This window comes from Castanea sativa, chromosome 11, assembly GCF_040712315.1.
Source record: "Castanea sativa cultivar Marrone di Chiusa Pesio chromosome 11, ASM4071231v1".
Classification (NCBI taxonomy): Eukaryota; Viridiplantae; Streptophyta; class Magnoliopsida; order Fagales; family Fagaceae; genus Castanea; species Castanea sativa.
The window spans coordinates 43359047-43369120 of record NC_134023.1 but is presented as its reverse complement, the minus strand read 5'-3'; positions in this window follow the sequence as shown (position 1 = coordinate 43369120).

Genomic DNA, 10074 nt, shown 5'->3' with positions numbered 1-10074 from the left:
ATAAATGCTTATAGGGTGTGGGGGTAAGGGTCGGGGTTCAAATCTTCAAGAGAGAGTTTTACACACATATACATTTAGATTATGTTAGAATTGAATTTTTATCTTGTATTAGGAAAAAAAAAGAAAAAAGATATGAACTGTGAAGTGATTAATATTAATAAAAATTATAAAATTGTACTTTTTTGTGTTCTATTTTACGTTTCACCAATCACAACTTGCCATGTGATTCTCAGTCCATAATGCAAGTGTTTAAACTTTGTTGATACCTATTTTCACGATACATTTTGTACAAGCTCGATTCAACCAAGCTTGACTCCTTGTGGGCTCAATTCATGTATTATCTTATAGTATATATATTTTTTAAGCATGATCCAAGCCCATGCAATTTATTGGAGAAATTGAGGGAGTGTGGTTTGGAGGGTATGAGTCAGTTCCTTTTGGACCTTTTGCATGAGCCCAGCCCATGCATGTTACCAAGTGGGTAAGGGACACTAATAGCACCTCTAGCTTATGGAGGAGGTCTTGTACCCGAAATTTCCACCTTAAAAGAGTCTTTATGCTAAGACTAACTATTGCCTAACTTTTCAGCTCTACCATTTTTTGGCCTAAAACATATAGCTGACCCTAAGTGGTTGCCCTTGTTTGCTGCAACAACCAAATGCAGACTCCAAGGACCTGCCATGTCTAAGAAACATCAGCCCGTGAATTTAAGCCATTCCATTTCCCAAATTATGCAAAAGGCAAGCCAACCCTCTTACCCAGTTTAAAGCAAATCTGACCATAACCTCTTCAATTGAGACTTTGGGGTTCAAAGCCTCTTCTATTGATCAAAAACCAATAACTTAGAGCACCCTAAACTCAATACAAAAGACCCTAATTAGATTCAAAATGAACCAACTACATTTTTCCTCACAGAGCTGAAACTTGAGACCCAAAGCTCATTTAGTCAGCTAACATTCTCACAATTCTTGCTGATTGAGGGTTGAAGTTTCAAACCTGTGTACTTTTTTTGCATTTTCTTATATTTTAGTTATGGCATTTTGATTTCTCTATTGTTAAAGCACTATTAACCTTTTGTTCATTATACATTTGAAATTTTGGGCTTGATTCTCCACACAAATAAACATTTCTAGAGAACCCAAGGGGAGATTTGGGCTAATCTTACATTTTTGGCCCTTGTCACAAAAACGTCCTCGACAAACTTTAATGTTACTTATCTTTTTAGAAGTACTTTTTTTTTTAAGTTTTATGCTGAGTTTGTTGTAATAACTAATAACTAATTAAAATGTCACTTTTTTAAAATTTAAAAGAAAACTTAATGAGTTTGTTGTAATAAATTGTATGATAGTGTGTTTTTTTTAATACAAGATAAAAATTCTATTCTAGTCTAATCTAAGTGTATATGTGTATGAAGCTCATTTCTAGAGACTTGAACCCCGACCCTTACCCTCCTCCCCTCCACACCCCACAAGTACTTATACTTGTGGTGTGACCATTGCACCAAGAGTGTGCAGTGGTATTTGTAATTTTGTATGATAGTGTTGTTTTTTAAGAAATGTGAGAAATTTGTCAAACTTATGTCAAAATATTATTTGAATGGTAGGTAGACGTAGGTTTCATTCCTTATAATTAATTGTTACCATTTTCTTGTAAGATCATAGAAAAGTAAACTGCATGTTTGATATTGATGATGAAGTGTTGGCAACATCTAGTGTTGAGGTTCCAATATCTAGCAATGGTTACTCCACAAGTGCTTGTGGGGTGTGGGAAGGTAAAGGCCGGGGTTCAAGTCTCCAAGAGGGAGTTTTACACACATATACACTTAGATTAGGCTAAAGTAGAATTTCTATCTTGTATTTAAAAAAAAAAAAAAAACTTTAACTTATATTTATTGCTAAATTATTTGCCTTAGCTTGGTCAAAAGGAATTAGCGTCCTCAATCAATAGCATCCCATCATTATTATCAAATTATATAACTAAACTATTATTCTCTCATGGTGTGGAAGAAGAATAATTTTCGAGACACACCCGATTCAACAACTTGTTAGTTTATGCCAGACAGAGACAGGACTGAGAGAGTCATGGACTTGGGGGGTGGATGTTCACCCTCCCCCCAAAATAAATTATTTTTTAAATATTAATATATACTTTACAAATTCTTATTAGTTGTTATTTGGATCTGCCATTTACATCACTATTTTGTATGGAACCATTATTTTTTTTTCCTCCAATCACTATTGGTATATCAAGTCAACTAATCAAAAAACAAACTCAACAGAAATTTATTTTGGGAATTTTGACTAATGACTTTTTAAAAGAAAATTATTTTAACACGAAACTGGTTCAACCCATTGTTATTGATTCCGTTCCGTTCCGGCCGGAATTTTCCGTTCCGGTATGCAAACCGGTACCAGGATACCCATCGTTCCACCTCGGGCCAGATTTCGGGCCATTCCGGTCCATTCCGGCCATTCCGGCCGAGATGTGAATTCCGGCCGGTACATGATTTGGCCTATGGAAAAAAAAAAATTATTATTATTTGATGGCTAATATTATGTTACAAATTTTGTTGGCTTATTAGTTATTAATTATTATGGGCTTATGTAATGAGTAATGACTTGTTATAAATCTTCTTATTATTTGATGTTGTATTGAGGTTTAAGACTTAAGAGTTAAGACTAAATGATTTGTATTATTTGAAATTTATTAGAATTGACAATTTTATGTTTTACAAGAATATATATAATTTAATTTTTAGGAACCCGAAACACCTTAAAACGGTACGCCGAAATCGGCCGGTACCGAAATATTCTATTCCACTAGACAAACCGAAACGGGGTCCGAAACAGTATTAATAACAATGGTTCAACCTATGCATGGTATTTCCCTTCTTGATCATGAACGAGCATGCTCTCCATTGATACTTTAAGAATTTAGAGTTGAATCCTTATGATATACTTTGCATTGTACATCTAAACTACTAAAAAAATATCGCTAATTCTGAATACATCTATATATATATATATATATACACACACACACATGATCACAGAAGTTACAGAAGTTATATATAGAGGTCAGTTAATTAATATATGGTGTAGTCTAACTTTGGCAAGCTGGTTCATCTTTGTACAATTTAATGCAAAACCTTTGAGGCACATGTTGCAGACTTGCGGTCCAGACTCTGGAACCCTAAGTTGTAGAAAAAGTATTTTGTACTAAAAGCTTAAATTATGCTCTCCATTTAGGTTTTGAAATTCTCATACAGTCCCTAATCTTAGAAAAGTATTTTGAACTCAAAGCTTAAAATATGCTCTCCATTCAGGTTATGAAATTCTCATACAGTCCCTAATCTATTGGGCATATAGCGGTAGTTTTGAAACTGCCACAAAAAATCCGCTGCAATAGCCTGTTTTTCTTGTAGTGTCTGTCTCGGAAATGAGAACCATTTTAATATAAGGAGGGAAAAGATATAGAAAGGAAGGTCTTGGCATTTTAATCAATCTTATGACCTCTCCTCAATGCCACCAAAGCGTGAAACACCTCTTAAACAAAATACTAATAGGATTGTTAAGAATAAATTTGAGGTAAAATATTGTAATTGACTAAACAATTGCAAATTAAAAACATGATTCATTAAGATTGCAACAACCAAAGCGTGTTTTGTGAAGCATAATTCTGTTTACATGGAACACAGGCATGGCTCAGGCTCACCCTGTTCAAAAGGAGAATAATCCACATGGAACTTTCCTAATATATTCCATCCTTTTCTCACTGGACAAGAATTGAACTCTTTCCCTTTCAATACAATGTGATTTCCACTGATGAAATGTTATAATAATTAGGTTCTCAATTTTTTTTAAAGAAGTTGTAATTACACTAAAAAAGTCATGATATTTGGGTGAATGTGTATTGATGCCCAGTATAAAAAAAATACCATATAACAGAAAAAACTTAAGTACAGTTGTTTCTTTGGTTATTTTCTTAAAATTCAATCATATAACTTTTTTTCTTATAGGATGGAAGTATATTTTTAATTAAGTATAATCACATGATTGAATTTTAAAAGGGGACCTAAAGAACAGAACCTAAATACTGTACCTAAATTTTGCTCTTATTACATTTAATATCAATTTTAAAAGAAAGAACATAATTTGAATCGTTAACTCCATTATGTACATTGTGATAACCAGATTTCGTTCTCCAAGCTTCTTTAAATTTATTTGGATTTGTTTTCCTTATTTTATCGTTAGTCATTAGTCTTCTAACCCTTTGTTTTTTTTTTTTTTTTTGGGGCTAAGGTTGTCTTTGACTGATTTGAATCTCTCTCCTCCTTCTCCCTTCAATCTTAACCCTCTTATCAAGAAACACAGTGCTTGGACAGAGAGAAAAGCTATGAGAAAGTATCTCTAATTACTGTCTGTGATTTTATAACTAAGAAAGAAATATATTATGCTCTATTTATATAAGAGAAAAATAGAGCAGGAAAGATAAACAAACTAACTGCCTCCTAGTTTCTCAAAAAAAAAACTAACTGCCTCCTAAATAGAAAATTTCCAAGCTAAACAATTACTCACACTTATGTAATATTTACACTAACAGAAACGACTTGTAGCATTCTGTCATACTAAAATCTAAACTACTTGTAGCACAGTCTAATCTTCAACACCTCTCCCTCTGCATTTCTTTGAAATAGAATTTACTTTGAAATAGAATGTCCATTTCACATTGAAGAAGTATTGAAGATAGTTTCCAAAGGTATAAAGGATAACTCGGTGCCATTTCATTTAAAATCAATTATGATTCCTTATTTAGTAGCTTATGAATTTGTGGGTTTTAATTAGCTCAACTGGTAAAATTTCTGATGATTAAATAAGAGATCTGAAGTTCAATTCTTGCCTGCACCAAAACCGATTAGTGTCTTGGTCTGATGATAAAGAGTTATTATCAAGATTTAGAAGCGAATGTCATAGATTGAAATTCTCTCAAAAAAACAAAAAGTAGTTTATGAATTTAAATGAGGTGATTAGGGCTGTCCAAGGACTTGCCGAAATCGACCCACCCGCTGCCGCCAACTCGCCGCCAACCGAACTGATTACTCCAGCGGTCGGTGACGGATTTCATTCTCCAAAATTCGAGATCAACGGGTCAGAGATCGGATCTCCTCCTCTCAAATCCAAGAAACCCAATTTGACCGACCCATCATTTTCCTAGTGAGTTTTGAGATTTTTTTGGGTAGATCCGGCGGGTTTTGAGAATTTTTTTGGAAGATTAAATCTAGATCCGGCGAGATTTCGGTAGATCTAGCCAAGATCTTGCTGAAAATGGCCAAGATCTCACTGGATTTGGCGAGATCTGGCCGGATTTCTACCGTTTTTAAAAATTTCCTCGCCGGATTCTCGCCGTTTTCCAAATAATCAACCCCGACCGAGACCCAACCACTTTCTGGCAAGAATCGTCCGATTCGATCCGATTTCTTGACTGGTCGGCGGCGAGTCTGAAGATTTGGAACTCGACTTGGTCGGGTCGGTCGCGGATTGGGTACAAACCCGACCCGAACCGACCCGTGGACACCCCTAGAGGTGATACCATGTGATTTACACATTTGGATGCATTAGAAATTAAATCTTTTATCTTGAAATGGATTTCTTATCACTAATAGTGCTTTTCTCAAATCTGACTTTAACAAGCACATTAACAATTCCAAACGTATAGCAAAAAAAAAAAATTATATGCAAAAATTATTTTTGCCACTCATAGAATGCAGTGTAATTTAAGTAGGCAGAAAATACAAAAGAGCAATTAATGCAACTATGCCAAATCAAACAAACTTTCAAAAACTGAGCAATTACTTTTTGTGTTTATCCCAAAAGAAAAAGAGAACCTACTTTTTGCACCTTTTTTGGGTCCGTTTAGATATAACTAAAAACTGAAAACTGAAAACACTATAGTAAAATAATTTTTAAATGTGTAAATAGTATCGTGGGACTCATTTTAATGAAAAAGTTGCTGAAAAGTGAAGTCTGTGGGTCTCGTAAATAGTGCACGGGACCCACTGGTGTGCTGAAAAGTGACTAAAAAGTCAAATATTACGGCTACTATTCATGAACAGCAAATAAACAGTGAAATTTGTTTTTTGAAATGCGTGCCAAAAAAAAAAAAAGAGGCAAAACTCAAAATGCCAGACATAGATAATTCCTATCCAACCGCTCGCTTAATCCTTCTTTTAGAAGCAATCTACTATGGAAATTACACATATCTAGTCCCTCTTTATCTTCTCTTTGAGATCTATATCATGCATATAATCCGTAGTAGCTGTGGAGCATGATTGTTTTTTTAGACAAGAATGTGCTGCGGTTTTGACAAGCTGCAAAAAGGACTGGAATTGGCAAAAGGCAAAATGTTGTAGCAGTTGTTGGTTTCTCTTTTTTTTGGGTCTAACGAATAAACTACCAAAAAATATGGAATACCAAACAGACAACGTAGTGAGGAGTGAGGACTAAAACTTCAAGAGATTTTTTTTTTTTTTTAAGAGAGTTTCAACCTATGGGTTCCGTTACGCGTGATAATATTTTTAGGGTGGTCCCATAAAATTTATTTTTTGCAATTTAGACTAATTTAATAAATATTAATGTCTTTCATAATCATATTTTCATTTATTATAGGGACAATCACAAATGTAATATATAAAATTTATGTCATACCAAAATGAAAGCAATATAATTTATCTCATGAATTCAAAAGGTAGGAAAAATATTTATTTTTAATAAAATTTACTTATAACATTTTGTATATCATTAAAAAGTAGATTTAATTTGAAAATTATTCTTTTAGTTTTAAACAAACTTTCTCCAATCTAATTTTTTCTACTGTACAATAAAAAAACACCAAGAAACGTCTCTAAAAAATTAGTAAAACTACAATTCAAAATAAAAAAGAAAGGGCAAAATAAAACTCACATCAAAGTCAAGCTCCTTCTCCCGAAGATGTACAAATATCAAATATGATATGATCAAGCCAAATATCCAATGCATAATCAAATTCAAAATTTTTAATAAGGTTTTGAAATAATGCAATAGAAATATGTCATTGTTCCTAATCAAAAGAGTTGGTTATAGCTTTATACATAATGATTGTACATCTTTTATCATAATAAAAAATAAAAAAAACCAAGAGTATAATTCCAAATGGGAAAAAGTAGTGAATTTTTTTTTTTTTTTGAAAAAAGAAGAAGTATTGTGTTAATACAATCATAATCTAATCTAACATCTAATCCAACATGTGAAAAATGAATAGATAAATAAATAATTTTAAACACAAAATTGAATTTTTTTTCTAAAAAATCTCAAAGAATAAGCTAATGAGATAAGAAAAATGAAGAATGATATAAAATATTCGTAAACGCTTAAAAAAATTACTCAAGCATATCTAAGAATATTTTATAAAAAAGACATAACAATTTGTTGCTAATTTGTTAAACATAATATTTACAAACAGTGAAAGAAGACTACATAAAGACCATCTTCTTTGACTATACTAATAGTTCTTCGTCATATTGTCCAGATTATCTTGTTATTTTCCAAATAAACTAAAAACCTAACCAAAAAAAATGGACATATTATAATATGATTTTTCTCCAAATCATGTAAAAAACAAACACCATTCATTAAAAGTATTTAGTGTCATCATTAAATTATTTAAAATGTAAGTTTTTGTAGTTTAAAATTATATATAAAATATAAGTTTATAGACTGTATAGTAAACAATATCCGATTGCCACAAAATTTGACATTTGTATTAAGAACGTAACGAATATAGTAGTGATGTTCGATTGGAAAAATTTGACATTTTTCATATAGTAAATAATAGTATCTGATTGGTATAATAATATCCGACAGTTAGTGTAGGGGCAGAATTTGTATCCGGTCCAATTACTAGATGGACTCAGGCCCAAAGAGCCTTATACAATAAAATTTGTAGAATGTGGGCTTGAAACTTAGGTTATGAATATTGGATAAAGAGAAAAACAGGCTAGATTGCCATTATCCACGTATTCAATAGATGAAAATAGCAACGAAACTCTCATCAGACGTAAGTCGAGAACCACTTGTATTGCCTTTCTTTCTTTAAGCAAAATATTACAATTACAGTTCAAGTATTCAACCCTTTCTCTCTCCTCCTTCTTCTTCCTTTCCCCCCCCCCCTCCTTCTCCCTTTTTCTTTTCTCTTGTTCTCTTATATCCATCTTACTCTTCATTTTCTTCTTCTACGTGTAACACAGATCTTTTAAATAGATATTTGTCCCATCCGCCACCTTTTGAAACTCTTCAAACAATAGCTGAAATGTTGAATATTACTGTTCAGAGGTCATTTCCCCATTAATGCGGCCAGGGAGGTAGGTGCAGGGTCTTTAATGCGGTGGTAACAGCCTTTTCCCTCTGATATTTCTCATACGTTCTTCCTTCCAATAACTGTGTGGATCATGCCTTTACCCAATAGATCTTTCGGAATTCTCTTTCCAAACACCCTGACGTGTCCTATGACAACTCCTCCAACCCTTGTAGCATGAACTGACTTGTAGGCCTCACAGGCTCCGCTCGGATAGGCTTACACCACCAAATTAGGTCCAAGGCCCAAATACATATTTTAATCATTTTACCTCCACAGTTAGATTTTCAAAATATATAATAGTGTTAATATTTTTAAAGGTAGTTGTAGATTACAACCAATTTTGTAACTAAACTTTGTCCAAAAATAAATATGTAAGATAATAATGATGTGAGTCATGTGACTAATGACATGATGGATAAGGTGGCTTCAAAGGAGTTTAGCAACAATAAATACTATGTTTCAGTTTACATATATATAACATTAGAGATACAAACTATTTTACAAAAAATTTTATAAACTGCTGATATGATGAGTGATTATTAGTAAATGAAAAAGTAATATTAATAGCGGGTTTAGATGAAAACCAATAAAAAGTTGGCTACATTAACATTTTTTTTTAAATGTTGTAAAATAGTTTGTACTTGTAGCATTACTCTCTCTCTCTCTCTCTCTCTCTCTATATATATATATATATAAATGAGAGAGAGAGAGATTTTATAATCTTTTTCATTACTGTTTAGGTGGAAGGCTTTGTGAAATCTTTTGGTAATGTCCTACGATAAATGAAATTGAAAATCTGGTCTCTCTTTTAAATGTAAAGATATTATTTCCTTCTCTCTCTGAAATGGACTAGCAGCAAGAACGTACGACTGTATTATTGCATGCAGCGTCACAATAATCCTCAAGTAACTTAACTTATATTTGTTTTTGTTAAGTTCTAAAAGTTTAGAACAATTGGCAAATCGTGAATAAAAACTTGTCTAGATATAGATCCTAGAGTCTATAGGTATTATTAGACAATGCTCAAGGTGATACAAGTCAAGATTCCAAAATATACAAGCTGTAGAAAGAAGAGTTCAGAAACTGCCTGATTCGATCAATCGAAAGATAGGCTCAACCGATCGAAACACATATCTACAGAATTTTAAGTTTGGTCCAACAGCAATTCAAGCCCAAAAAGGATTAGGGTTTCAGATCTACTTCTTCTAGTATGCAAAAGGAAACCTTAAGCACATTTTTATAAGGCTTTTCGAAGAGAGGAGAGTGTGCCTCTTTTATATCTAGGGTTTTGTACCAAAAAGCTCTCTCATATCTTCTACAGGTGTTATTCCTTGAAGAATCTCAAGATCCAGTGTTGTAGAAGTTGCTGCCTTCTCTAGTCATCAAAGGTGCTGATGATCTAAACCTTCAAGGGTGGTCTTGGAGTCACAAACATGAGAGTTTGTGTTTTTTTATCACAAGTGTGGGTACTTATGTTGCAAAGGCCTAGGAAAGAAGTAGTCCGTGGACTCGGAGCTATCATGGGGTCGTGGTAGTAGGTTTTCTACTCGAGGTAGCAATAGAATGTTAGTGGTCTAAGTTCTATTGTACAAACTTCAATTCTTTCATAATAAATATGTTTTTTACCTTGAGGGTAGTTAGGTTAAATCCTCCTCAAGTTTTTTACTGGTTAGATTTTTATGG